At 41.9% G+C, this 27589-nt stretch overlaps 1 protein-coding gene and 1 long non-coding RNA gene across 10 annotated transcripts in view; one reads left to right on the top strand and one right to left on the bottom strand.

The window, feature by feature from the left end:
* SLC25A53 (solute carrier family 25 member 53) overlaps positions 1 to 24569 on the bottom strand; it is a 44016-nt gene extending 19447 nt beyond the window's left edge. Inside the window, exons 1-5 of one of the 9 annotated variants that reach the window (XR_014239583.1) lie at positions 24440 to 24569; positions 10528 to 10754; positions 9947 to 10095; positions 6543 to 6592; positions 4456 to 4759 (exon numbers count right to left, since the gene is read on the bottom strand). The gene's annotated coding sequence lies outside the window, so the exon portion shown is untranslated. The other 8 variants (XR_014239580.1, XR_014239581.1, XR_014239582.1 and 5 more) reach the window with 8 other exon arrangements.
* Positions 24570 to 24675: 106 nt separating this feature from the next.
* On the top strand, positions 24676 to 25798 carry LOC309620791. Its single transcript, XR_014239623.1, has 3 exons — positions 24676 to 24813; positions 25296 to 25362; positions 25478 to 25798. It is a non-coding gene; the product is annotated as an uncharacterized lncRNA (long non-coding RNA).
* Positions 25799 to 27589: the final 1791 nt, after the last annotated feature.

The raw sequence follows: 27589 nt of genomic DNA on the forward strand, positions 1-27589 counted from the left end.
TAGCACATGAAAAGATGTTCAACATCATTAACCATTAGGGGAATGCAAATTAAAAGCACAATAAGCTACCATTATATACTCATTAGAATGGATAAAATATAAAATAGTAATACCAAATGTTGGCAAACATGTGGAAAATAGGATCTGTCATACAATGTTGCTGGGAATATAAAATAGTAAGGCTCTGGATATCATTCTGACGGTTTCTTATAAAACTAAACATGCATTTACCATATGACCCCGCAAGCACACTCTTGGGCATTTATCCCAGAGAAATGAAAACATGTTCACACAAAAACCTGTACATGAATATTCATAGCAGCTTTATTCATAATAGCAAAAGCAGGAAACAACCCAAATGTCCTTCAATTAGTGATTGGATAAACAAACCTGGTACATCCATTCAGTGGAATACTACTCAACAATAAAAAGGAACCAACTATTAATATACACAGCAACTAGGACGGACCTCAAGGGCATTTCACTTGGTGAAAAAAGTCAATCCCCAAAGGTTACGTATTATAGGGTTCCATTTATATAACATTCTCAAAATGCCAAAACTATAGAGATTGAGATTAATCGTTGCCAGGGTATAGGGACGGAGCAGGGGGCTGAGAATATAAAGGGGTAGCACAAGGGAACACTTTTGAGATAACTGAACAGTTTTATATCTTGACTGTGGTGGTTGTTACACAAATCTATACATGGGGTAAAACTGTAGAGAGCTACATGCACTCATGAAAATGAATGCATGCAAAAAGTGATGACAGGGGCTTCCCTGGTGGTGCAGTGGTTGAGACTCTGCCTGCCAATGCAGGGGACACGGGTTCGAGCCCTGGTCTGGGAAGATCCCTCATGCCGCGGAGCAACTAGGCCCGTGAGCCACAACTACTGAGCCTGCGCGTCTGGAGCCTGTGTTCCGCAACAAGAGAGGCCGCGATAGTGAGAGGCCCGCGCACCGTGATGAAGAGTGGCCCCCGCTTGCCACAACTAGAGAAAGCCCTCGCACAGAAACGAAGACCCAACACAGCCAAAAATAAATTAATTAATTAATTTTTAAAAAAAGTGATGACAACTGAATATGGTCTGTAGTCCAGTTAACAATACTGTACCAATATCAATCTCCTGGACTTGATATTTTATGGTAATTACATAAGATACTGTCATTGAGGGAAGCTTGGTGACAGGCACTTGAGCCTCTCAGCACTGCTTCTGCAACTTCCTGTGAGGCCATAATTATTTGAAAGCAAAAGGGGGGACTTCGCTGGTGGTCCAGTGGTTAAGACTCCAGGCTTCCAATGCAGGGGGCGTGGGTTCAATCCCTGATCAGGGAACTAAGATCCCACATGCCTCGCGGCCAAGAAATAATAATAATGAATAAAAGTATATAAAATGTAGCATTAAAATGTTTTTGAAAAATAAATAAAAACAAAAAGTTTTTTTAAAAAGCTACTGTGGGATTTCCAGAGTTTCAAAAAGTAGCCTTGGTGACTTTAATTACTAGAATCATTCTGTGCTACTTCCTTTTCATGCATAGCTGGGGTAGTTTAAAAATTCCTTTTCCTTTTGGCAAGTTTTGCAAACATGTGCTCAAAGGAAGTACACTAGTGCTTCTTTTTAAAATTCTGACAGCTTTTTTATAATACAGTTTAAAATAAAATTACATGCACATGGTAAAAAAAGATCCTACTTAAAAAAAAAAAAAAAAGATCACTACTATGTTTTTAGACCCTAAAGACTTTTGCTTATATAGGTTATAGATCTACCAATATTTACTATATTCAAAATCAAAACTGAAAATATCTAAAAACATTTATTAATTCATTAAATAACAATAAACCCACATGTTAACATAAACAAATTTTATTAAAATAACTATTTTCCAAAACAAAAACGAATTTAGAAATATTTTATATTTTTGAAAATCCCTGTAATGTCTGCCTTAATACAAGACAGCTAGACTCTCGTATTTGCTTCATCATTGTGATATGATTGTGGTTATTTTGGTTGATGTGTATGAAGAAAATCCAACCTTATGGAGATACGTAGTGGGAAAAAGGAGGATTTCCCAGAACTTTGAATGTGTCTCAGGTGTCAGGTGTCTCCAGGGTCCCTAGACCACACTTGGAGAACCACTGTGCTGGAGATACATACTGAAATATTTACAAAGGAAATGTTAGGATGTCTGAAATTTGCATTAAAATACTCCAACACACACACATACACATATACACGTCAATTCTCATTATACATGGTAGTTATGTTCAATAAAATTACCTTGAGCAGTGAACTAGCAAATGCTGAGTCACTGAGGTTCCTGCAAGCCCCTGGTCACATTCTCATCAACCAATCAACATATAACCTTGTTTCGCCTGTGTTTCTGTTTAAAGACACCTTATTTTATATTTCTTAAAATAATGAATTATATGCAGTTTCTTAAAAAATAAGTTTATTTATTTATTTATTTATTTTTGGCTGCGTTGGGTCTTCGTTGCTGCACATGGGCTTTCTCTAGTTGTGGCGAGCGGGGGCTACTCTTCATTGCAGTGCACGGGCTTCTCATTGCAGTGGCTTCTCTTGTGGTGGAGCACGGGCTCTAGGCATGCGGGCTTCGGTAGTTGTGGCACACGGGCTCAGTATTTGTGGCTCACGGGCTCTAGAGCACAGGCTCAGTAGTTGGGGCACAGGGGCTTAGCAGCTCCGCAGCATGTGGGATCTTCCCAGACCAGGTCTCGAGGCCCTGTCCCCTGCATTGGCAGGTGGGTTCCTAACCACTGTGTCACCAGGGAAGTCCCTGCACTCTTTCTTTATAATACCAAGAAGGGTCTAACGTTTTCCTGACCCGGGAAAATGACTTTAAAGTAACGTGACTTTAAATTTCTTTGGCTCTCAGCCTCACAAAAATGTTGTTTACTATGCTTTGGAAAGTTTGGCTGTCATCTTATGAACCCACAATTTAGCTGCTTTTCCATCTTTGCCATAGCTTCATCGCACACAAATGGTATTTTAGTGATTTCTGGAGTGGTGTCACATATAGGTCAGCAAATTTCCTCTTCCCTTTTCTGGATGTACCGTATTGTTAAATCAATAAATTGAACTCACAGTCAACATCACTAACTCATGCCTGAGTGAAGCTTATCCAATGCATGCATTTTCTCTGTAAGGTACATCACAGCCTTCTTGCTGTGTCAGCTTATGAACTCTGTTCACTCCCTTATATTCATTGAGGGTTATGGCATCTCAATTAATTTCTTCTTTTCCACCCCTAAGTTTTTCCATTACCTAAAGTAATTTCAAGTTCCACGTTTTTACTCGTCCAACACCCTGGCCTCTCACTCCCTTGATCATCTTGTCTCCAATGACCTTCTTTCATGGCCATACCCTGAACTTTGTGATCACCTAGAATTCTTTATTCTTGAAACAGTGAAGTTTAGTCTACTTCTGTCTCTCCAGCTCATTCTCTCTCTTATCCCCACTGCACTAACTCTTCAATCTTATCAAGACCTCCTTGATCCATCCATTTTCCTCCCAGCATGGCTTCCCATTTCCTTGTTTTTTACTCTATATCTTATAATCAATCGCTTCAACCTCTCTGACCAATATTCTCATCAAACCTTGCCCCCAAGATATCAGCTCTGAATCCACACAAGAATTGTCTTTTCTATCTTATGCTATGGGTTCTAAGAACTGATAATGAAAATATCATGGGTATAATGATCAGTACTCTCTCATTTTTGTGGTTTTTCAATCTAATACCACCTGGAAATCCTCCCACAAAACTTCAGTCAGTTCCTGCTCTCACTTCTCACAATAGCTCTTCCAAATCTTCATCACTATCCTCAAGCCCAATACCTATTCCTGCTCCCAACATTCTCAGTACACAGAATAAACTCTTTGTTAACAGGAAAAACAGAACTAAGGATGTGAATTCTAGTCACTTCCTGGTCTAGGTTAAGTGAGTAAGCGAAAGAAAGTACCACAGTCAACCAATTCTTGGGAGATCCATTACTGTCCAACCAACCTTCATATACTCTCTTATGTCCAGTACCTGGGAAAGCCTGAGATTTTTAAAGATTCAGAGGAGGGAAGACATCTCCTATTTTAGAGATTAAAGTGCCCCACTACCCTTATGTCTAACATCAGCTCCTCTACTGGAGTTTTGGATCTCATCCCTTGCCTTCTCAGAAATTTCATGCATCAGTCATCACCTCTCTCTTCTGTATCTTCAACCTTCTCTGTCTCCTAGCTCCTTCCCCATTAGCTGCAAACATTCTCAAGTCCCTACTATCTTTAAAAAAATCCTACCACAATCTTATGAGACCTTCCAGCTGCCATCTGATCTTTCCCTTTCCAAGCTTATTGGAAGTATAACATGCATTTACAATCTCTATTACTTCAATGCCCAATGTTCCAGTTATACACTGCTGTGTAATAAACCACCTGCAAACTTGGGACTGAAAACAATAATCATTTTATTATTGTCATGAATGGGTGGGTGAGAAATTTGGGCAAGGCTTACTGGACAGTTTTTCTGCCCCATGTGGCATCTACTGGAGTCACTCAGTGGCATCCAGCTGGCGGCTAGGCTGATCTGGTGGAGCCAAGATGGTTCTGGTTTCCTTTATGCTTGGTGTCTTGGTGGGGATTTCTGGAACCCTGGGTGCAGCCGGGCTTCTCTCTCTCTCTCCATGTCGTCTCACAATTTCTCCATGTGGTCTCTCTAGTAGGGTGATCAGACTTCTTAAATGATGGCTCAGAGCTCCAAAAGATCAAGGCAAAAGTTACAAGGCTTCTTATGACCTACTCTCATAAGTCAAGCACCATCACTTCCCTGCATTCTATCAGTTAAACTTATTTAGAGACTTCACCAGATTCAAGACTAGGGGACTATACAGGAGTATGATTACTGGAAGGAATGGTTAACAGAAAACACATGTTAAAGTCTACCACACCCATGCACTCCTCAAACTGCAATCTGGCAACACTCCTTGCCACTCCACCGAAATTGCAATTTCTGAGGTAAAGACCTCTTAGTTGTTAAATCCAATGCCGGCTTTTCAGTACTTGCTTTGCTTGCTTTTTCTGCTGAACTGGACCCTACTGACCACTAACTCCTTCATGAAATTCTCCTCCCCTGACTTTTGTATACCACCTTTCCTTGTTTGTCTTTAATTTTTCTGTTTCTCAGTTTCCTAGAGTGACTCATTTCTTATGCTCTCCCCTTAACTACTGGGCTTTGTTATCAGTTCTCTTCTCACCCTGTACATGCTATTTGGTTACATCATCTAGACCTATGGCCTCATCTATCACTTATCCACTGGAGATTCTCCATTATACATCTCCATCCCAGATCTCTCTCCAGTCCTCAGACTCAGATGTACTCTGACTGGATGTCCCACAGGTACCTCAAACATGGCCAAAGCTGAATTCATCTTCCCCCTTAAACTTGCTCTCTTTCTTACATCCTCTATTTTGTATTGACCATCCTTCTAGATGCCCAAGGCAGAAATCTGGAAGTCATCCTTAACTCTACCCTCTAATTCCACCTCAAATACTTTGTCACCAATCCCCAACCATTCAACCTGCTAAAATGTTTTGCAATTTATCCACTCTTCTCCATCCCAGATACTAGATCTGGCAGAGGACTGGGTAGGGGCCTTGGCCTCTCATTCTGATCTATGAATTATATAGAAGTTACATTTACTACAATAAACTCAGATAACTTTTTTTAAAGAGGAGGTGACTAAGAGATATCAGGACAGGGGATATTTAAAAAGTGAATCTCCTTATGGAAAAAGGCACTCAGGTTTGTGGCAGCAGGGCCCTGCCTGTCCAGAGTGAACTCATTTTAGCTCATGGGAAAGCCCAGGTGGGGGCTTATCAAGCTTCTCATACCTCCAAACCTGTCATCCTGAAACTTCATCACATTTAGCTTATCCGGTTATAAAACTGCCTTTTTCAAGTCACATCATTGAGAGCTAACATCTGGATATAATCTGGGTATAATTTCTTATTACCTGACTAGAAGAGTCTTGCTACATTGGCCACAGGTTATACAATAGTGACCAGGCAGGTTCTGGCTTCCAGTAAATGACCGAGTAGCTTCTATCAAGCCACCTTTCCTTCAGATATAACAACAATATACTCTGGACAAAATATTAAAAAACAACTACCTGAAAGTACTGACAAACAACCTGAAGCATGCAGAAACTGGAAAAGAAACTACACTTAAAGGATAGGATTAGAACCAGATGAGATTCCCAATTTTTAAGGCTTTTAGCCACAGAGCAGGCCCCAATCAGTGACCAGATAGGTTGTAAAACTGAGTCTTTACCGGAAGACAGAATTCAGGATTTCAGCAGCTGGAGCCTATGGAGGTAAAATACTGGAATGGAGAGATCTTGACAGGTGGAGCCCTAAATTCTGTGTATAAACTCTGTCCAACTCTCTGGCCAACCTCTGAACCATGCACGCACAGGGCAGTCTCCAAATAGCTCAGATAAAACTAAAAGAACTAAATAGAAATTTCAGCTGGTACTTACTGCAGGGGAAATTGAGTATGGAGTTTGAGTTCAGTCAAGTTGACTACCTGCTAAAACAAAAAAATCAATACTCTTCAGAGGGACACAATGGAATCCAGATTCTCTACAACATGTCCTCTGACAAATCCAAATGACTGGGCATATCGGAAACAGAAAAATGTGACCCATACTGAAGAAAAAAGGTAATGAAGACTAGCCCCCAAGATGACATAGATGTTGGAATTAACAGAGAGGAGTTTTTAAGCAGCTATTATACCTATGTCCAAGGATACAGAGGAAAACATGCTCAAAATGAACAGCAACCTGTTGCATTCCATCCAGGTAGAGATGATCAATATGTAGATATGGGCAACTGATTCAAGGTGTAGAAGAGACATGGCAAGACTGGCCAGGAGCGACAGTACCCACTGACATCCCCTTAGTTCAGATTCTCATTGTTTCTCATGTAGACTATTAAAACAGTCTCATAAATTATCTTTCTGCTTCTGGTTACTATTTACTATGACCCCCCCCCCACACACACACACAGACCCTAAGCACATCTACATTGATTCCAGAATTAACTTTTAGAATACAGCTTTAATCAGGACTTTATTGGTTGCAAGTGACAGAAACACAACTTTGACTTGAACACAAGAGGGAATTTATTGGAAGTCTCACATAATCATACAAAGGGCAAGGATGTGGATGGGCCTCAAGGACAAGACCAGAGACTTGAACACTAATAGGATTTTACAGCTCATCCTGCATGCTGACTGCATTTTCTCAGACAAGCTTCCTCCCTGGAGTTGTAAAAGGGCCACCAAGAGGTCCTGGCCACACATCTCCAAGCTATGCCACAAAAGTGGGACACAATACTTTCCCCCATTTAAGTTGGTTTTAAAAAATTGAAGAGAAGGATTCTGATTGTTCTGATCTAGATCACACGCCCATATGTCAACCAATCAAATCAACTGTGACTGGGGAGATGATAGGGTACTTGGACTGGAAGCCCCAACTAGAACTCCATGGCTGGACAGGAAAGGAGCAGCACTCCCCCTGAATAAACAGGGTTTTGTTTCCAAGGGAAGGGAAAGACCCTGGGTAAACAAACAAAAATAATAAAGGTCCAACAGGTTTCCTGTATTCTCTACCTCAACTCCTGGTAACCCCATCCTCCTTGCAATCACCCATGGCAGAGTTCTGGAACTTCTCTTACAGCAGAGACTGCCAGTTGTCCCCATTATCTGTTCTTTCCTTCCCTCCACCCAGCATTTTGTTGCTTAGAACATGAACGTGATGACTAAAACTCTATCTTGTACCATGGGGACAAGTGTCACACTGTGGAGATGACAGGCCATTAAGCCTTCTAGGGTTTAATGAATTTCTTTCTTTAATGAAAGAGAAATGAATTTCTATCCTGTTTAATCCACTGTTATTTTGGATGTCTGATAGCTCACAGCTGAACCTAATCCTAACCCCCTCACTCCCCACATCTAATCAAGGCAAAACAATCTAGAAGTTAAGAGTGGCATGCAGTGAAACAGGTTAGAGTGGGTTAGAACCAACCACCTGGACTTAAATCTAGGCTCTGTCATTTACCCGCTCTGTGATCCTCCGCAAATTGCTTTATCTCTCTGTACCTCAGTTTCCTCAGGCATAAAATGAGGTCAATAATGTTATCTACCCCATAGATTGGTTGTGAGAATTACGTGAGATAATTCACATAAACACTGAGAGTAGCGCCTGGCACATAATAAACGCTGAGTGAGTGTTAGCTACCGTTTTCAACGCCTGCCAGTTTTACCTACTGAAAGTCCTGGAAGACAGTCCATACCTCCACTGCCCAAGTGCCACTTTATTCCACTCCAAGGAGCCCTGCCTCCAGTCCTATTCCTCGACAGCACCCTCCACACTGCCTCAGCCTGATTCTTCTAGAGCACCCCGATCTGACCAGGTCACTCCTTTTTGAACCGTCTTGATGACTCCCCATTATCTACAGAATGAAGTCTTAACTCCACAGCTGGGTGACCAAGGCCTTTTTGGCATTTGGCACTGGCTCACCACCTGCCACTCCTCCACCACCGACCACACCCTGGCTGCAGCACTGAGCTATCCTCTACCACCACTTCCTTACCTGCCTCAAGAGTGTCAACCACTCCCACCCTCTCTCTCCTGAACTCTTTCCTCTCTTGGCTTCTGTGGCACCACACTGTTCTGATTTTTTTCCAGTCTCCCCGGCTGTTCCTGTTTCATCTTTCTCATGGGCTTCTCATTTTCCACTCCCTTGGTAAGTGTCAGGGTTCCCTTCTTAGTCCACTCCCTGTTTCACTGCATGTCCTCTCCCGAGTGATGGCATCTACCGTCAGGCTTTCAAGCTCCACCTACACACTGTGATCCCCTGATCTTCACTCCTGACCGCCGACCTGAGCTCTGGTCTCACACATCCTCCTGTAGATCACAAGGACACAACCTTAGCATGTCCAAAGTGGAACTCATCTTCCACCCTTACTCGCTTCTCCTCTTTGCACTGAATCTACTGGTGGCACCACCATTATCCAAGCCAGAAACGTTCATTCTCTACATCTAAGAAATTACCAAATACTGCCAAATTCACATCCTCAGTAACTCTCCAGTCTGTCTTCTCCTCTCCATACTCACCGCCATTGTTTTAGTCTGGCACTCCTCCTCTGTAGCATGAACTCAGCAATAGCCCCTTCTCTGCCTCCAATCCAAATGATGACGTGTGTCACCTACTTACAGTGATAACCTTATCATGCCACCGCCCTGCCTGAAACTCTTCACTGGTTCCCACTGCCCAGTCAGACAAAATTATTCCTTTCCCCATAGTTGTTAAATGCCTACTATGTACCAGGGACTATGTTAAGTTTTGGGTTGGCCAAAACGTTCGTTTGGGTTTTTCCATAAGATGTTACAGATTACAATGTTGACCATGAACTGGCCCTTGCCTTCTAAGGAATTTGCCACCTATCTGGGAAGACAGATACACAACCACATACTAATAACATAATGTATTAAGTCTTGTGATAGATATATTCACAGAGCATTACAGGAGCATAAGACTGAGTTCCTTGAAGCAGAGACTGGGGTCTTCCTAATCTTTGTATCCCCAACATCTGGTACCAGGTCTGATTCAATAGAGAATTGTTTCTGAATACTGAACTGATGATCCTCTCTGATCCTCAGTTTCCCTCTATGTAAAATGGCTCACAGCTCATATATCAAATGAATTAAATCTATGAACTTTGTTTGAATCCAGATTTGAATGAACCAAATGCAATTTTAAAAATGAGACAACTAGGTAAATTTGAATACTTGGTATATATTTGATAATGTTAGGATATTATTGCTTGGGTTTTTTTAAAGTGTTATAATGATACTGTGGTGTGTTTAAAAGTCCTTACCTTTTAGGGTCTTCCCTGGTGGCGCAGTGGTTGGGAGTCTGCCTACCAATGCAGGGGACATGGGTTCGAGCCCTGGTCTGGGAGGATCCCACGTGCCGCGGAGCAGCTGGGCCCGTGAGCCACAATTACTGAGCCTGCGCGTCTGGAGCCTGTGCTCCGCAACAAGAGAGGCCGCGACAGTGAGAGGCCCGCGCACCGCGATGAAGAGTGGCCCCCGCTTGCTGCAACTAGAGAAAGCCCTCGCACAGAAACGAAGACCCAACACAGCCATAAATAAATAAATAAACAAATACTTTAAAAGTCCTTACCTTTTAGAGGAATGTAAGAAAGTATTTAAAAATGAAATTATGCAGTGAAAAATTATCTGGGATTTGCCTGAAAATAATCCAGTGGTGTTGGATGGGGGGTATAGCTGAAACAAGCCTGGCCACGCCTATGTTAATAATTGCTGAAGCAAGATGATGGACAAAATAAATGACAAAATTAATCTCTCAGGGTTCTGTGGCAATTCAACAACATGATTATATAAAGTTTCTGATACAGTGCCTGCTGTCTCAAAAAATGTTAGTTTTGCTTTTCACCTCACTCTTTTAATTCCATCCAGGGCAAAGCAGGAGAAACAAGTCGGTGGTGTGGGAGCTAGAAGCCCAACATGCAAAGAACTGGAAATATACTCAGCATCGTTTCTCTCCTCTGCCTGGTAAAGACAGAGCGGCTTGAGCGCCAGATGACTCCCAAGCAGCCTTGGGTAGGAATAGCAGTGCTCCAAAACAGCACAACAAAGGGGAAGAAATCATGGCTTGAATTTCTGTGGAGAGGAGAGAAAACTGCGTCAGACATAAACATGAACTCTTGGCTGGAAAGGGCTCCTCTTTTCCTCTGCTACTTGAATCCCTGTGCAGCACTGCCACCTGGTGGCTCTCTAGCATCGCTTTACCTAGTTCCTGGATGCAGTTGGCTCTCAGAGATCTGACTGCACTGAAAATTCTAGAAGGGAACAGCCCCTCTCAACCAAATGTTCCCTGAATTGCTCAAAGTTGAGCATAACATATCATATCCCTCATGTCCTGCAAAGTGCCTTGTACTCAAGCTCTGTTATAGCACCTCTCACTACATTAGGATTGTTTACCAGTGAACATTCATTCACCTAACAAAATTACTAGGCATGGGAGACACAAGAGTGAACAGTTGAATTCTGTTTAATTGAGCATATAAACAGAGTTAAACATGTAAACAGAAAATTAAAATAATCACCTTCCCACCCACTATAAAATTAGTTACATTTAACATTTGTTGAACATTTACTATATGCCAGGAACTTGTCTAAGTCCTTTATGTACACATGTATTAACTCATTTAACGCTTACAGTAATTCTGTGAGACAGATATTATCCTGCAGAGACACAGAAAGGTTAGGCAAATTGCCCAAGGTCACAGAGCTAGGAAATGTTAGGGCTCAGATTCAAGCCTGACCTGGGTTCAGAGCCCCTGCTCTAGTTTAAAAAAATACCACTGCGCCTCTACCCTCCCCAGTGCCTGTTTGATGAGCGAATAAATAAAAACCTTGGACCTCTGAAACCCAAGGAGAGAAAAGCTCAGGTAGTAGAATCTACTCCCAGGAGGTTAAGCTGATCAAGGACTTGATTCCATCCCTCTGAATCTCACCTAGGCCCTGGGGGTTCTCTCTGTGGGATCCCTGCCTCTATTGCAGTGCCCTGTTTAATGTTCTGTCTCTCAAACATAAACAGAAAACACTCCATACAATTCTTCCTAACATATGGAAACACGCTGGCATTTTCAATAATATGCTACCAAATTCTAAAGGTGAACTGAACAGAAATAAACAAAGCAATTGCAGGAAGCATTCAAAAACAATTTCAATTCTGACCATACCGACATGGTTTCCAGCTTTGCGCATTTGGTATCTGGATTCGTGGCTGGACTCAGATTAAAAATCTGGCTGCCTTAGGGATATAATGTACAACATGATAAATACAATTAACACTGCTGTATGTTATATATGAAAGTTGTTAATAGAGTAAATCCTAAGCCTTCTCATCACAAAGAAAACTGTTTTTTCTATTTCTTTAATTCTGTACCTATATGAGATGACGGATGTTCACTAAACTTATTGTGATAATCACTTCATGATATACGTAAATCAAATCATTATACTGTATGCCTTAAACTTATACAGCGGTGTATGTCAATTATATCTCAAAACTGGAAGAAAAAAATATATGGATGCCTTTTGGTGAGCACTTACTCTGTGCAAGGCATTGTATTTTGCACTATTGATGCATTATCCCATTTAATCTTCTCACCAAATCTGTGAGGCAGGAAGGTACCCCTATTTCACAGATAAATAGGGTCAGAGAGGTTAAATTGCCCAGGATCATACAGCTAATAAGCATATAAGCAGAAAGTCTGGGATTTGAACTTAGGCAGTCTGACATCAGAACCTGAATTCTTGACCATTATGATATACTGCCTCCCCCATTTTTTTGATCATTGCCTAGTCTCTGGCTTTCTCCCAGGGATAAGCCTGGGATATATTCTTACAGTGGCTCAGTGAGGGGAATTAATTACAGATATCTCAGTCAGTTGCATTAAATTTAACTGCTTTCCTACTCACCACACATTTCCTTCAGCTAACCAACATGCACCCATTCTTGCAGGATCAGATCAAACCCGTGCCTCCTGCAGGAAGCCTTCCCTGATCTCTCCAGCCCACTACTCATTGGTTCATTCAGTAAGTGTTTGTTTCCCCCTTTTTAATATCATTCTCTCCCAAATTCCTTCTCAAGGAAAGGTCCAAGTCCAATAAACTTTCTGGGGAATACGGTGAACAGTAAAGGGGAATTGGCCCATCTCTGGAGAAGTTTGGCTCAAACATATCTCCAGGTTTTCAGATGCCTATGAGCACAGAAAGAAACAACCTAGTTGGGGAAAAAACAACATTATCTCACTGGCTGCCCATAGTTTTCACCCACTGTCCTACTCATGATCATAGCCCAGCCTCAGTCCAGGACAGTCTTTTAGAGTCCTGAAGACACAGGAAGAGGCCATCTTCAGCATTTTCATTGTTAGTCCAAATCCTGCCCACTGCTAAGAAGTTCTGAGCCAAATAGCCACACAAGGTTGTTATTTTAGATGGAGATCTGATTGTACCCTAAACAGAATAAAAATCTATGAGTAGGAGCTTTCAGAATGGCACAGTAGGAACCTCTGAAGATCCACTCTTGCAAAACAGCAATGAGAACACTGGCAAAAAGTGTTAAAATCAACTTTTTCAGAACTGGAAATGATTCAAAAGTTTGCAGACAATCTGAGGAGCATTTATTCAAGAAAACTACTGAGTCTTGCTAAGAACACTGATCTTTGGGGCCTTTTAACTTGCCCTATTTCAACCCCCTCTCTCCTGTTCAGTGGTAGCCTTGAAAACCAGCAGCCTCACACCCATGGTAAAAGGCCATGAAAGCCAGCTGCCTAACAGTCACTGGTGGGGGCAGAATAGCCTGGAGCTCCTCAAAAACTCCCATCCTCAGAGCACTATGACTATTTGATCTGTCAGCTCCCTGAAAAAGCCTCTTTCCCATGGCTTGTAGTTATTTGACATGATTCAGCAGGGCATGAGATAGTGGGAAAAGCCCTATTTACAGGGCCTTTGCCAAACATTATCAGTGGCAATTGTTTAACATCACAGCTGCCTAGGCCATGATACCTCTTGGGAAAAACAAAAGACTGACCAAAAAACTTAAAAGGAAGATCTGGAGAATGAGATGTCCAAAAAGGTCTTTGAAAAGCTACAGTACATTCCTGAGGATCTAAAAGTACACACACATTAAGGGCTGTGCACATGCCCAGGAAAGACATTAGAAGGCTCCCATGTCTCACCTCTGGCTAACCTTGAGAGTCTGTGAAAACAGGAAGTGAAGGCTAAGGCATAATTGTGAACCGCTTACCAGAGCACTGACAGTGTACCACAATACACGCAGAGCCTTTCTGCAAAAAGTGGGAGGGTTATTGGTTCAAGACACTTTAGAAAACCTCTGACCAATTATTAGCTGACAACTAAGCCACAGTGATATAACTGGGCAAGACTTCAGTGGCTACACACAACAGGAAATACAGACTTTACAGAATTAGTCCAAGAAAGACACTAAACAAATAGCAACAACAAAAAACAGCAACAACAACAAACCCTTGCAGTGTGAATGTGATTTCCAGAGTTGCCACAGTATTCAAAATGTCCACTTTTAAACAAAAAATATGAGACACACGAAAGAAAGAAAGAAAGAAAGAAGAAAGAGAGAGAGAAAGGGAGGGAGGGAGGGAGGAAGGAAGGAAGGAAGGAAGGCCCAAATACAGGAAAAAAATCAGTCAATAGAAACTGTCCCTGAGGAAGCTGAGACATTAGACTTACTAGACAAAGGCTTCATATAACCTATTATAAGTATGTTGAAAGAACTAATTAAATCAAACCATGTACAGAGATTTAAAGTATGATAAGGATGTTTCACCATACAGAGAATATCAATAAAGAGACAGAAATTATTAAAAAGAGCCAAACAGAAATTCTGGAGTTGAAAAGTACAATAAATAAAATATTCACTGGAGGGGCTCAACAGCAGACTTGAGCTGGCAGAAAAAAGAATCATCAAAATTGAAGACAAGTCAATTGAGATTGGCCAGACTGAGGAACAGAAAGAAAAAAGAATGAAGAAAAATGCACAGAGCTTCAGAGACCTATGAGCATACCAACATACACATAATGAGCCCCAGAAGGAGAGGAGAAAGAGAAAGGGACAGAAAGTATATTTGAAGAAAATATGCCTGAAATTCTCCAAATTTGATGAAAAACATTAATCTATACATCTGTGAAGCTCAACAAATTCCAAGATAAACTCAAAGGAATTCACACCTAGACAGATCATAAGACCAGAAACAAGACAAGGATTTCCATTCTTGCCACTTCTATTCCACATTGTGCTGGAAGTTCTAGCCAGGGCAATGAAGGGAGAAAAAGATATAAAAAGCATCCATGTTGGAAAGGAAGAAGTATTTGTAGGTGGCATGATCTTTTACATATAAAATCCAAAGGATTCACAAAAGTCCTATTATAATTAATAAAATCAGCAAGGTTGCAGGTCAACATACAAAAATCCAATACATTTATATACCGTAGCGATGAACACTCCAAACAGGAAATTAATAAAACAATTCCGTTTATAATAGCATAAAAATTACTTAGGAACTAATTTAACAAAAGAAGTGCAAGACTTGTATACTGAAAACTACAAAACAATTGTTTAAATAAATACAAACAATCCCGTGCCCATGGATCAGAAGACTTAATATTGTTAATATGGCAATACTCCATAAATTGTTCTACAGATTCAATGCAATCCCTATCAAACTCCTTGCTGTCTTGCAGAAATGGATGAGATGATCCTAAAATCACATGAAAATTCAAAGGGTCCAGAACAGCCAAAACAATCTTGAAAAAAAAAGGAAGAAGAAAGTAATAGGACTCAGAGTTCATGCTTTCAAAAATTACCCCAAAGCTATAGTAATTAAGACTGGCACTGGCGGAGGATTAACATACAGATCAGTGGAATAGAATTGAGAGTCCAGCAATAAACTCAGACCTTTATTTTCAACAAGGGTGCCAAAATCATTCAATAAGAAAGAATAGTCTTTTCAACAGATGGTGCTGGTACAACTAGATATTAACAGGCAAAAGAATGAAGTTGGACTCCTACTTCACGTTATATGCAAAAAGTAACTCAAAATTGATCAAAGACCTAAATGTAAGAGATTAAAATATAAAACTAGAGGAAAAAATAGGTGTCAATCTTCCCAATCTTAGATTAGGCAGTTGTGTCTTAGACATGATTCCAAAAGCACAAGCGATGGCTTGTAATTGAGATTTGTTTTTAGTACAAGATTAAAACAACCAAAATAAAACTCCTGAAAACACTTTCTTAGATATAGTTCCTTAATTCTTTGGGTCTGTTCAGCATGTTTGGCTTCTCTAAAACCTATTTATTACGTATGTGGGGTGCCACTCACGTCTCCCCTTAGGCTTCTGATGGCACATACACACAAGGGTCTGTTTTAATAATTTTAATAATAATAATAATGACAGATATGACACCTAACATTTAAACAGCACTTACTGTTTAAACATGGATGAATCTAGACATTATCATACTAAGTGAAGTCAGACAGAGAAAGACAAATATCATATGATATCACTTATATGTGGAATCTAAAAAAAAAATGATACAAATGAACTTATTTACAAAACAGAAACAGGGAATTCCCTGGTGGTCCAGTGGTTAGGACTCCGTGCTTCCACTGCAGGGGGCACAGGTTCAATCCCTGGTTGGGGAATTAAGATCCTGCATGCCGCGCTGCACAGCCAAAACCAACCAAACAAACAAACAATCCAAAACAAAACAGAAACAGACTCACAGACTTCGAAAACAAACTTATGGTTACCAAAGGGGAAAGGTGGGGGAGGGATATATTAGGAGTTTGGGATTAACATATACACACTACTATATATAAAATACATAATCAACAAGGACCTACTGTATAGCACAGGGAGCTCTACTCAATATTCTGTAATAACCTATATGGGAAAAGAACCTGAAAAAGAATGGATATATGTGTATGTATAACTGAATCACTTTTCTGTACACCTGAAACTAACACAACATTGTAAATCGACTATACTCTAATACAAAAAAAGAATAAAATAAACAGCACTTACTCTTTGCCAGGCACCATCCTAAGTGCTTCACCTATATTAACTCTGCAAATCCCCCTAACAACTCTCTATTTTACAGATAAGAAAACTACAGCACAGAGAGGTTTACTACCTTGCCCAGAGTCATCAAAGCCTATGGGGTGTGGAGCCCAAACTGCAACACAGGCAGTCTTCCTCCGGAGGCTGTGCTTTTCATCTGGGCAAGCTCCCTTAACTCCTCAGATGGAGGGGTTTTTATAAACCATGTGGCTTAGGACTAGACTGAGGCCAAAGTGCATTTCCTACTCCCACTGCCCCAGATTTTAAATCTTACAAACTGTACCTTCAGGTACCACAGACAAGGAGATACTTTTCCTACATAAATTTAGTCAAAATCACTTTGGCCCTGGGTGTGGGAATCAGGAAGAAGAAAGATTGGAGTAGACCTAAGGAAAAGATACCTTTCTCAGAACAGAATAAGCAAAGGCAAGGAAACAAAAGATCACTATGCCAAAGGAGGAAGAATTCAGATTGGGAAGGGAGGGTATATGGGATTTTCCTTAGTGAGATTTGAGGTAGGAGTTATCAGGATGATGACCACAGGCCAGTAAGTACAGGGGCTAAAAGGTATATGGTTTTATCCATCCTATTACCTGTTTTTCAGCCACACCTATGGCCTCCATGACCTGGGGTCAGCTCTACTGAGAGAGCAGGACCTCTTGGGCAACCCTAGACCCCAGCCATATTGTCCCACTGTGATGCCCCCAGCAAGGCCAATAAAAGGCAGCCATTAGTAATGAGCTCTGCTTTTTTTTTTCTTTTAAAGAAATACTAACTTTCCCAAGGTTTTTACATAAAATGACATTTTGTGCCCAGCACATCATATTTTTCTTTTATCAGAACATTAATGCAAGAGTTCAGTGGGAGCTGTCTCACAGTCCTCAGAATTGCTACCAGGGAAAGGTAAGTGGTGCAAGAGAGCAGTGGAAAAATACAAGCGCAGGAAAAGCTGGGGTTTTCTGGCTTTGTGTTTCTCCTTTCATGCATCAAAGCAACGCATGAGATAAGAACTTGTGATAAGTAAACAATACCCATGCCCCCTAAGGTCGTTGTTATCATCCCTGTACATGAATGCCTATTTACCCCAATTGCTTATTATTTCAGTAAATATTTACTGAGTGCCTACTATGTGCCAGGCACTGCTCTAGGCACTGGGGAATGCAATAGTGAATGAAACAGATACCAAAGGTTTGCGCTCATGAAGCATACTACTTCCTCCTGCTTTTCCTCTCCCCTGCTTCCTCTTCTTCTCCTGCATCTAGTGGAAAACAAGCGGTGAATTAGGAGACCCGGGTTCTGGCCCTAGCTCTGCCACTGATTGGATATATGATCTTCATTAGCATCTCCAGGCTCAGGTGTCCTCTCTGCAGATCCTAAAGATGAACAAAACATCCCTCTTGGAGCTGTGGGGCACCCCCAAATCAATCTAATATAGATTCTGTTTTCCAGGGGCTCACAGACTGGTAGGAGGGCCAGACACATGCCCAGATAACTATAATGCAAACTGAAGGTGGCAGAAAAGAGAAGCAAGGAAAGGTTATGAAGAGGAGAACACGAGATCTAGGTTTCCAAACAAGTGGCGCTCACTGACTTTGGGCCTTGAGCGTTGGAAAAGATTAGGATATGTGTGAACAGACAGGAATACTTTTCAAGGAAGAATGTAGAGGGAATAAGCAGAACCAGCAGTAGGAGAGGGGTGATCAAGGTTCAAATGGGGGAGTTCAGTGTGGCTGGAACACATTGAAAGAGCCAAACACCAAATTCACATGAATTTTTACAAGGAAACAAGAGACTGAGACATTCTGTACTTGGCCCATAACCATGAGGTCAGTTGGTGGTTGTACTCAACATTTATAACCAATATCTTCTGAGTGCCCACCGATTACACAATTCCAATAATAGCACTAGGACTTCTATTCTAACTTACAGATTGAATGACTTACCTAGCAAGAGCTATTCGTGTGTGTAAAATATAGACACATATGGAGGCTTTAAAAGTGAACCATATTCTGCCAGATTAAAAGAATAAAACTTCTATACATGTCATTGGAAATAACACTGTGATTTCCTCCAACCTCATACAATGATATAGAGGAGAGCATCGTCCCTCACCCTCTGGTTAATAAATACTGTTAATTAGGGTCACTACTTGTTTCCTTATGGAAAAAAAAAACCCCACATACTTCTGTTAATCAAGATGTTCAATTAAAGAAATAACTGAATAGTTCCAGATCTTATTTTAAAAGGAGGTGCAATTATCTACAGAAGTTTCATTTAGTGTACTGAATAACCTCCCTTTCCATTCTTCCCTCTTCCGTCCACTCTGGAATCAAAGAGCTCAGCAGCAGCAGGAGCAACAGCAAAGCGAAATGCTTTGTCCCTAGCCCGTTTTCCCTCTTACAATTACTTGCCTTCCTTGCTCCTTTCACTCCATTTCTTTTGTGTTAACCAACATTTCTACCTCTGTTTGGGTTACTATTGCTTTGTGCTAAACCAATCCAAAACTCAGTGGTGCAAAACAATCATTTTATTTTGTTCTCGGATTCTGTTCAGGAACTCAGGATACAGCAGGGATGTCTTGCTTCTACTCCATGATGTCTGGAGCCTCAGCTGGGAAGACTCAACAGCTGGGGGCTTTAATCATCTAGAGGTGTCTTCATTAACAGGTCTCCTGGTTGATGTTTGCTATCAGCTGGGACTGCTGACCAGAGGACCTGTAGGTGGCCTCACCATGAACTTGGGCTTCCTCAAAGCATGGCAGTCTCAGGGTAGTCAGACTTCTTACATGGCAGCTCAGGACTCTAAAGGTCAATGTCCCTGCAGATAAAGCACAAGCCACACTGCCTCTTATGGCCTAGCCTCAGAAGTCACAGAGTCTCATCTCTCCCTATTCTATTGATTTAGACAATCAAAGTCTGCCTAGATTCAGAGCAGAGGGGACGTCAACCCGACTTCTCAATGGAAGGGTGGCAAGGTCACATTATAGAAGAGAGCATGGGATGAGAGGTACTGTTCTGGCCATCTTTGAAAAATACAATCTGCTATATTCTCCCATCCACTTACCTTGCTTAAGTATACTCTTATGATTTTTTTAAAGGGAAACAATCTCAGGAGACTGCTATTTCTCACTGAGGCTCCTAAGTTCTGTTAGAGGGTAACCAGATGCTTTCATCCACACCCAGCCCTCAATCTTTCCTGTTCAACACATCTAACCATTTCTCTGCTATATATGGCTCCTGGCAGAAAGGGAATTTGGTCTCCTACAGGCTGCTGGACCTGGCACTGATCACTCTGAGAAGAAAAGCAGCCACTGACATATGGGAGCTGTCCTGGCCCTCACAGCTAGGCCTTGTTGTTCTCCTGATGAGCGTAACCAATTTCACAGACCATCAACATCAGACAAGGCCACTCTGTGACAAAAGCAAGACTACTGCATAGTCATGTCTGAAAAGAGACAAAACATGCACTTTGACCAAACCACAAAATAAGCAGACGTCCTCCTATCCTGGCTAATAGCTGCTACTTTACCGATGAGCCTCCTTCTAGTCTATCCTCCTAGATAAGATTCATTAAGATACCCAATCATGGAATTACCCCTATGTATTACATAGGGGTAATAATAAGCAATTACCCTTATGTACAGTCTGTTACTTCCTAACAGAATCCAACCCAGAGCAAAGCCTCGCTTCTTTAAATCCTCCCCCAAATCACCTAACACAAGTCCAAATCCTGTAATAAGTCCTTTCTAACACCCTCTGAGACGTTTCACCAGTTCCCCGTGGTGTGCCTTCTCCCTCAACTCACTAACTAATCAACCCGACTTGTTAAACCATAGATATGTTCCTGGTGGACTTTGGCTGCAGGGCACTGGAACTCCTCTAAGGACCCTGAAATTAGAAAACACATTTCTGGCAAGGCCATTTCTGACCTCCTGAACTCCAGCTTTCAGTAAGACTTTGGATTTGGCTCTTTTACATGCAGTTTGGGAAGACAATTATATGAATTCCTTGGATCTCCAGAGGCTATTAAAATGCTTCCATCGTTTTAAAAAAATACATATTTATATGAGATTAGGTTATCAGGGTTTCTTCATCACCTTATCAAGTGCAGAAAAGTTATCATGATAAATAGCGGCAATAGCTACCCTGTCCGCAACAGATCACAGGACCTAAGGGGAACCTGGCTGCAGGCACATGGGTGTTTAGGCCTCTATTGTGGGAAAAGCAATAAGTTATACACGCAGCAACTGGCTCATCAGTTGCAGATTCCAGATTCCAGAATATATTTCTGCCTCCTCTTCCTCCTAGTGAGTTCTTCATTTTTCTCTAATCTTATTTTGCAAAGAAACGTGATATTAATTATGATAATCACCCTTCTCCCCTCTACTTTATAGTTCTCACTCACTTGATGTAAGAAGTCTCATCCTCAGAAAAACCATTCCAAACAAAACAATGACATCCATAGCCTTGTGGTTAAGTGCCAGACCTAAAACCCCACTCCACTTCAGGTGACAGATACATACTGATTTAAAGTTGTTTAGGGAATCAGCTGTAACAAGCAAGAAGTCTGGACTGCAAACAATCCTGTCTGAATCTGAATTCTGGAGTAATCATGTGTTTGCTGCTCTGACACAGATGGCCCCCAATTCTCTTCAGCATCCATCTGTCTGCTCACAGGGTCCATAAGCTATTGAGTGTTCAAGCAACAAAATTAAATCATTCCTGCTTAGGAATCACTCAGGACACAGTGATACATAGTTCAAAATAATAGGTTTATTTTATTCCTTTTTATCTCCTCATATTTCATAGAAAATTATACTGTCTGTAAGACTAAGTGCGAATTAGGCAGAGATGAGGACTGGTGAGGAGGGGAGGAGTCAGTGCACAAGTATAACTGAAAGGCTCACCAACCATAAGTGAAATTTAATTGATATTCAAGAGTCGTGTGTGTGACTGCCGACAAGGTTCAGAACACGCTACCCCAAAATATGGCACCGTGGCACAATGAATATTTTAAAGCTGAAGGAATTTGAGTAAATGGCAGAAACAAGAAGGACACTTGACCTCTTGCCCCTCTTCTCCCCTGAGACAGGTCATAAAACCCTCATGTGAGAGGTTCCCTCCCTATATCCAGAGGAAAGGAGAATCTTTATCTCCAAATACAAAGGGATACAGAGAAAAATCCTAACAAACAGGACTTGTTAAGTCTCCCCCAGTTTACTACACTTCCCTCATACTCCTTAATTTGTCATATTTCTCCATGACTTCCCATTCTTCGTCAAACCTAGCATAAAATACTCAGCTCTGTTTCTCTGGGTCTTCATTTCCCTATGCCGGCTCCTGTGTCATGGAGAACTTACATTAAATACATTTGTATGCTTCTCTCTTGTTAATCTGTCTTTGTCAGTTTAATTTTCAGACCCAGCCAGGGACCCTAAGAGAGTCAAGGAAAACTTTTTCTTCCCCTACAGTGTCCTGCTGACTCCCTTGCAATGTGGATATTACAGCCCTTTAGATTTCTGAAACATCCAGGGCACTGGTCATCCTAGCATCTTGCTGGCCCCTGAAAAGGCTCACAATAGACCCAGGCCAGTTTATTTGGACTTTTTTTTGTGTTTTATGTGTGTCTGCATGTTTGGTTTTGGGGTTTGGTTTGGTTTTGTAACTGGCCTGTGGGGAAATTTGGGATCCAACATTGACAGGTCTAGAATGAGTGACATTTCTAAAAATCTGTCCTGGCCTTTTTCAGGCTCGTGGGAGGGTATGGAGGGTAGGTAGAACTGGGGACTGCCACCATCCAGTAGGCTGTTTAGGTCAATCCCTCAAGGAAGGTTTCAAGTTAATCTCTGGCACAGTGAGAATTCTGGTCCCTTCTGTGCTTTACAGCGAATAAACTGATTATTTCTTCTGAAGAGGAAGGGGTTTCACTGAGGGTGAAAAAATAAATAAAACTACTTATCACACCATCTCAATTCTGGCTGCTTATACAAATCTTTGTGTTCATTAGATTGTCCCAACTGTCTTTTCATTTTTTAACTTCAAACATAATTTATTACCACGTTAGAACACCTCATTTTTGGGGGGGTGATGACACAAGCAGGGGTGTGAGTTCTGTAAATAACTAGCTACTTGAATATAACTCAGAAAGGGATCTGAAAAGGAAATAAATACTTTGTTTTTTAAACAATTTAAGCAACTCTGAACCCCATGAGTGAAGAAAAAGCTGATGCAAACCTTACTTTGTTTAGTTCAGGAAGATTCAGCTTTGCTCTTCCATTCAAAACATACAAATGCACAACAAAAACACATCCGTTTTATTTCATATCTACCATGACTTATTTCAGACTTGTCTAACCTTTAGGAGTGTGCCCAGTCTTCCCTAGAGATGTCCTTTCTGGTTTACTCATCTCAGTTCTGTTTAGACCAGTACTTCTCCAAGTGTGGTCCCGGAACCAGCAGTATCAGCATCTCCTGGGAACTTGTTAAAAATGTAAATTTGGGGGCCTACCCCAGACCAACTGAATCAGCAACTCTGTGGTGGAATCCAGTAATCTATGTTTTAACAAGCCCCCCAGCTGATTCTGATGCACAGGAAAGTTTGAGAACCATTGACTTGGACTGTCTGCTATACTGTTTTTTCTCCGGTAAACAAAGCAGCAGGTTTGATGATTCAAACTTTTAAAAAGATTGCTTAGGATTCCAGGTAAATTCACAATTCCCTGCTATGAACTGAGTATGCTAGAAAACCAAAGAGCTGGCACAGAAGTGTTTCATATGGTTAAGGCAGAGAGCCCTTGAGTTCTGCACTCTGGTCCTACCCAGAGCTTACAGGCTATGCGTGCAAGGGGAGGCCTTGATCTCAAGTTAAGAGTGACTCTCCAGCAGGGGTCCTGGAAGTGCCACTGTGATGGACAAATGTTCTCACCAGGAATAAACGAGTTTGGGCCTTAAGTGCTACTCAGTCCTCCAGGTAGCTGCACCCGAGCTAAACAGGGAGGGAACACGCTTGGAGAAAATTGCACATAGTTTTGCCCTGCTTATTTTATCTTTAAAATATATGTCAAATCACCACATCAAAGATCATCCCAGATGGCAACCTCAGGAGAGTCTGTGGCACCCAGCAGGTTATCGAAACACTTGGGGTATCTCTATCTCCTTGTACTGTAATTGCCTGTCTCCAAATGCATATAGTAACTGACAGGCTGTAAGTGTCGAGGATAAAGGCTAATTCCTTTCCTCATACAGAGCTTCTAGCACAGTACCCAGCACAGAGCAAGTGCTTGGTAATTTGTTAAAGGGAGTCAACCCATCAAAAGTAGAATCTGAAACCAGGAGCCCAATAAAATCACTCCAATAAAATCATCCCATATAGGTACGATTCATATGTGCTGGTGTCCCGCCAACAACACGTTTTCACCCTGCTGATTTTACCCTCCATTCGTCTATTCGCCACCTCTCCCATCCCCAAATACTTCCCAAAAGATTCACACAACTCATCACCTACGTAACACAGTTACACGCCCCCTTCCGACACCCACGCCCTCAATTTTCGCCGCCGGGTCCGTCACTCTGTCAGTTCCCCCTTCTCCTCACCCCCTCTCACTTCCGTTCCCCTGTCCCAGCGCGGCTGGAGGCAGGACATGCCTACGCCTTCAGCCCAAAACAAGTGCTACAAACCTCCGCCTCGTCCGCCCTCCCGGTGGCGGCCGACGGCCCCTGCCTTCCGGCCTCTGAGAGCAGCTGCGCCGGCAGTGGCCAGATCCAGCCTGCCGATGGCCCTTACTTAGGGTTGGTCATAATAGAGACGCGCACTGGATATTTCCCAGGCGCCCTGGGGCGACGTACAACGGAGCTCCCACAGTCCTCTTCGCCTCCGCTCGGTCCACCCCCAAACTCCGGTATTAACCCCTTCACGTCCATGTTCATTGGCCCATCGACGCCCCCTGGCACGCAGATTGCTTCGTGAGATTCCGGACACCTAATTGGTAAAATACATAAAAGACCGGGCCTGTCCCTTAGTTATAGTTATCGAAGATTTTCTCAACTTGCTTGTAAGTTGACTTGTAAGCTTACTACCTCGTTTTTAAATAGGAGCTTAACTTGTTAAGTTGACAACATGAACGGTTTATAATGATGCGTTTAAGCTTCCGGACCTACCGAAACTCTAAATTTCCTGTTTCTAACTGTTCACCTTGAACCTGTGCCTTTTCTACCCTCCATTCCCCATCTCCTTTTGATTCTTGTCTGATTATTTAACTGCATACCTCAATGGTTAAGGGCACAGGCTTTGTAAACCTGACTTTCTGGGTTTGAATCTCCATTCTACCACTATGCAACCGTGGAATCTTGGGCAAGGGATTTAAGCACGCTATTCCTTGGCTTCCTCATCTGTAGAATGGGTATGATAGTAGGTTGTAGTGAGAATTTTAAAAGTCACATGCAAGCAGCACCTACAACATTGCCTAGCACAGAGTTAAGCGGTATATTGAAATAGAAATTATAATTATTGACATTAATGGATATGTCTTCTCAGCTAAGACCTTCTCGCTGATAAATAATAAACGACAATCATGGTTAACGTTTGAGCGTCTGTGGACCAGGTACCATGTTAAGTGTTTTACACCCATTTTTGTTGTTGTTGTTTAATCCTCATGATAATTGGTGGTAGTTGTAAGTACTATCCTTCTCTCTCCTCCTCTTTGTTTCTCTAAGCAGCTAAGAAAATTCAGGCCAGGAGCTTTCCTGGTGACGCAGTGGTTAAGAATCCACCTGCCAATGCAGGGGACACGGTTTCGAGCCCTGGTCCGGGAAGATCCCACATGCTGTGGAGTAAGTAAGCCCGTGCGCCACAACTACTGAGCCTGTGTGCCACAATTACTGAAGCCCGTGCACCTAGAGCCCATGCTCCACAACAAGAGAAGCCACTGCAATGAGAAGCCTGTGCACTGCAATGAAGAGTAGCCCCCGCTCGCTGCAGCTAAAGAAAGCCCACGTGCAGCAACAAGGACTCAACACAGCCAAAAATAAATAAATTAATAAATTAATTTTTAAAAAAAGAACATAAGGGTTCATATATCTTTTTTAAAAAAAGAGAAAATTCAGGCCAGTGAGATAGCAGATAACTCAATAACTTGCCTACGGTCACAGAGCTAATAACAAATAGAGCCGAGACTTAAACTCAGAGATGTCTTGGCCCTTCTCAAATATCACTGAGAAAACGGCCGTAAATTCTTTCTGAGTGCTCTTCTTTTCCCTAAGAGTTGCCTCAATATCCATGCAGGTCAGGAAGGCTAGGTTCTCTTCAGAGACAGAAGGGACAGCAGGCAATAAAGCAAGTGTCTCTCCTTTGAAGGCTGACAGCAAAGATGACTAAAATAGCAAGTCAGAGTGAGCTCAATTATTGTGCCCTATTGTGCCACACAGGCCCCATTACTGCCCATACTGCCTAAGGCCACCGGAGATAAAAGGTGCAGGACCCCCAACTCACCCCATCAGTCTCTAAAACTTGGATATTATAAAAGATTTTGCTTGTTTTAAGACAGCACCAAGAGACTCTTTAATATACTCTTCTGACTCCAGACAAAGTGGTAGTAATTTCCACATTAGCAGCAGGTAGAATAAGGTATTTCTACCTCAACCCAAGAGCACAGGGAAATCTCCTCTTTCCCAGATAAAAACAAAAAAGGAATACCCTCCTTTCCCTCAGAACCTACAGTACCCAGGGTCTTGTTACGCTTGCTCCACACCTACCCACTCCCACCTCCCAACTTATTCTCAGGCCGTCCACAATGGTTGTTTTCAGGAGAAAGACTGGTGATGATAAAGGGACTGGGGAAGGAGAAGAAGGTAAGTCCCCAAATTTGCTGAAGGTAAACCAAGTACTGCTTTGTCTCCACTCCTGTACCACTTTTGTAGCTCCCTGACCTTCTTTACTCCTTTATGGCACTTCAGAACTCATTACCCTGCACACCCAGGAAAGCCTCTGGGCTTGAATTGCAGAAGAATCAACTTGCCTTTTTTTCTTCACAACACCCAACAATAGCACACGTGTCTGGGCTTGGTTTTCTACGTAAAGTGGCTAAGTTTAGATTCTTCTCCCATATAGGCCATCATGCTGGCACAACATTGTGGGTCAACTATACTCCAATAAAATTTTTTTTAAAAAGTGGCTAAGTTTAAAAAGAAGAAGGAGAGATAGCATGAGAAAGCTTTTAACTTAATTTCCTCCATTATTTCTAGTGTCAAACTATTAGAAAATGTCAGCATAAGGGTAAAGCTGAGAGAAGTCCAGTTCCAGAGGCCTGGTGCAAAGCAAAAGTGTTGACAGAGGGAAAACAAGCAGACAAGGGTGTCCCTAGGGCCAGTAGAAATAAACAAAGCAGAGAGGTTGGGTGCAGATCTCAGACACAAACAAGAGACCCTGCCCTTACAGCTCCTTTCACCCTAAACCACATATCCCCATTCCAGAGACTTCATCTGCTTTAAATTCTCCCAACCAACCCTGTTCTTTCACTGCTGGGCATCTTACCCTGATCACAGAAGCCACCACCAGCTGCTACTGCTTAGCAAAGAGAGTAGGTAAGGGGAGAGGATATTCCTAAACCCAATGTTAGAAAGGGAGATGTGTTCCCATCATCTCATCCCAGTTTTTCTCATAACATAATTTTAGAAAGTGTCATACATAGTTTGTGTTCAAGTTCTGCAGTGCTTTCTGTGGTATTTTTCAGTTATGTTTCTTAAGGGCTGATCTGGGGTCCTAATACACATATGACAGTGTTTCTATACTGTAGTGTACACACACTGCTGGTGCCCAGTTCAGGCCCCCTT

This window comes from Balaenoptera borealis, assembly GCF_965194805.1.
Source record: "Balaenoptera borealis genome assembly, chromosome: X".
Taxonomy (NCBI): domain Eukaryota; kingdom Metazoa; phylum Chordata; class Mammalia; order Artiodactyla; family Balaenopteridae; genus Balaenoptera; species Balaenoptera borealis.